Source organism: Aulonocara sp. 'chitande type north' Nkhata Bay, linkage group LG14, assembly GCF_057382095.1.
Source record: "Aulonocara sp. 'chitande type north' Nkhata Bay isolate Kocher_YH1m ecotype deep benthic linkage group LG14, A_spYH_male_GT1.1, whole genome shotgun sequence".
Classification (NCBI taxonomy): Eukaryota; Metazoa; Chordata; class Actinopteri; order Cichliformes; family Cichlidae; genus Aulonocara; species Aulonocara sp. 'chitande type north' Nkhata Bay.
The window spans coordinates 1,107,423-1,110,432 of NC_141357.1; the positions used below are offsets into that span (position 1 = coordinate 1,107,423).

A 3,010-nucleotide genomic window follows, 5' to 3' on the forward strand; every position below is an offset into this window, starting at 1 on the left:
CATTAAAAACAATGACTCTGACAGATGGTCAAATAACCACATTTTTGGGAGCATTTGCTCAGCTGCCAAGAAATATGACGACTAATGAAGCGTTTTCTTTTCTGTTTTCTTTTGTTTTCCATTTCCAGCTTTTTCTTTTTATTGATTCATGCATATATTATCAGTGAATGCGTCCTTTACAGGTATAGCGCCAAGAATAATGTGTCTCATGTCAGATTTGATTTTGTGTGGGTGTTAATTCCACCATCACCAAGGTGCATGTAAAAGTTGCATCCATGTGCTGATTCAGGTGTAGATCAAGTGAGGAGCTGGGAACTAGATTAGGGCAGCTTTCTGCTTTGGTGAACAATAAGCGTCTTCATGAACAGCATGTTGTGCCAACCTGGTTAACCAGGCTAGTGGGCTGTTTGCTGTGACACTGATACACTATCTGTACATGTGATAGTCTTCCCCTGTTACTCCAAATTTCAGCACTCTCTATAATTCCATTTACAAGTTTCCATGACGAAGTTTGATCCCAGCAAAGCTTTATGCTTGTGGATCAGCAAAGAAGGGATGGAACATAGATATGCTTACACTGCAGTGTGTGCCATGGGATAAAATGAAAGAGCACAACATGCACAGTGTGCTTTGCAAAATATTCCACAAGGTAAGGGTAGTGTGGCGGGGCGTGGTCTGGCGTGGGTGTGGTGCCGCTGCAGGGGAGATGGATGCACCTGCACGGTATCTGCAATCACGCCTCGCCACCATACCAGGCTGTCTGTGTGTGTGTGTTGTTGGTAGTGTGTGTGGCTGAGCTGGAAAGCTGCAGCCGTGAGGTGTGTGTTCAGTGCAAAATAATGACTATGCTGAAAAACATGCAAACATCGTTGGGTCTATTGTTACAGGTTTCACATTTTGATTACTGAAACATGATTCTATGTATTCAGACTCACGTGACTCTGGGAAAGGAGGTCGGGGTCACAGGCTTTGGCAGTAGAGGAGTTTGTTGCCCCTCTGCCCATCCAGTGTTGGGGACACTTATGTCCACTACATTGTTGCCTGGGGAATCTTTGTGTGCAGATCTGTCTGATATTTGCTTCTGAGATATGATACGGTAGGTTTCTGTGAGAATGCTCTTGAATGCTTCTTCTTCGTTAGTGGAGTCCGAGGCTGAAGTTTCAATAAATGAAAGACTGTTCTTTTCTGCAGATGCTCGGGCCTCGTCAGTGGGCACGGCCCTGAGATGTCGAAGGTCGCTCTTGTTTCCAACCAGCATGATGACGATGTTGTTGTCAGCGTGGTCCCTCAGGTCCTTCAACCAGCGGTCCACATCCTCGTATGTCAGGTGCTTTGCAATATCGTAAACTAGGAGAGCCCCGACTGCACCCCGATAATACGCTGAGGTGATGGCTCTGCAGCACTCCTGCCCAGCTGTGTCCCAGATTTGAACTTTTATCGTCTTGCCATCCACCTGAATGCTGTGGGTTGCGAACTCCACCCCGATGGTGCTCTTGCTCTCCGAGTTGAACTCATTTCTTGTGAAACGCGACAGCAGATCACTCTTCCCCACTCCAGAGTCTCCAATGAGTACAACTTTGAACAAGTAGTAGTATTCATCATCTGGAGCTCCCATTTTAGAAAACTTTAACACAAACAACAACAATAAGAACAACAAGCTTCTCCACCAGCAGTAACAAGCAGCAGGCACCGCCTTCCAAGTGCTGAATTACCAGAAGATGGAGCATCTTTATTTGTGGGATTTTTGTTCTTATCAATATGAATATGATGCCCTGAGAGAAGCAGCAGACATAGTTCGTGGGTGTTTTCACTGACAGTTGTGATTCCTGTGGCAGTTACCTTTTGATGATATGCTTTAGTTTTGATTTAATTAGGTGTGCTGTCAGAATAGATCATTGTAATGGTGTTCTTTTAATTTGAGGCATATTTAGCATTTTCCTTGATAAGTAAAAGAAAGATTCCTCATTGACCTGCTGGGTTGTGTTGTGTGCAACCTGATTCAGGTTTGTAGGTCTGAATTGCAAACTCTATTTACTGTGCTGGAATCTAAAAATCAGAAGAGTCTAGCTCAAGATCTTCGAGACTCCTACATCTGGTATGGCCACACTCCTGAAAGCAGCTCTGAATAATCAGGATCGTTGCTTTTCCTCAGTCGTGGTTTCTTAGCAGCTATTTGACCATAAAGTATCAGACACACAGACTGATACTGGAGCTCTGTGCGGCATCTATCTGGGCTCTGATCTGAGCTGCTGTTAACGATTTCTGAGGCTGGTGACTCGGATGAATGTATCCTCAGCAGCAGAGGGACTCTTGGTCTTCCTTTCCTGGGGCGTCCTCATGTGAGCCAGTTTCATCGTAGGGCTTGATGGTTTTTCTGACTGCCATAATATGAACCAATGATATAATTCCAGCAGTTGTCAAACAGGGCTGTCAGCTGTGAACCAACCTGACTTCTACACAACACAACTGACGGTCCCAACCTCATTTAGAAGGCAAGAAACTCCACCAATGAACCCTGGCAGGCACACCTGTGAGGTGAAACCATCTCAGGTGACTACATCACTGAAAGAAAGTCGAGGGTTTGCAGCGCTGTCAACAAAGAAAAGGTGCCATACTTTGAGGAATCTAAAATACAAAACATATTTAGAGTTATTTATCATTTTTTTCTTTGCTACATAAGTCCGTTGTAAACATCACGCGGCAGACCCGACTACATGTTTATACTGTTCAGCGTCTTTATTAAGTCCTTTCCCCACTGTTGCTGTTCACATTGTCATGGCTGCACCAGTACACACCAACAACATCATCATAGTCCGGACTTAGTTCGCTCTTATAGGCAGGCGGGGCTCAGGTGTGTCAGCCTCCCTGCAGATACAAATGAAATTTGACTTTACTTCTGATTTGAGGCTCTATTTTTCACAGGAGCTTCAGTATCCAGAGTGTGTTCTTGCAAGACTTCTGACCTCGTCAGCCATCATTGAGAGTGTGCACTGTTTGTACTCAGTCCTGG

At 44.8% G+C, this 3,010-nt stretch overlaps 1 pseudogene; it reads right to left on the reverse strand.

Annotated features, from left to right (window-relative positions):
• Nucleotides 1–960: 960 nt before the first annotated feature.
• LOC147313828 (ras-related protein Rab-11B pseudogene) lies at nucleotides 961–1,615 on the reverse strand (annotated as a pseudogene).
• Between the last annotated feature and the right edge of the window lie 1,395 nt (nucleotides 1,616–3,010).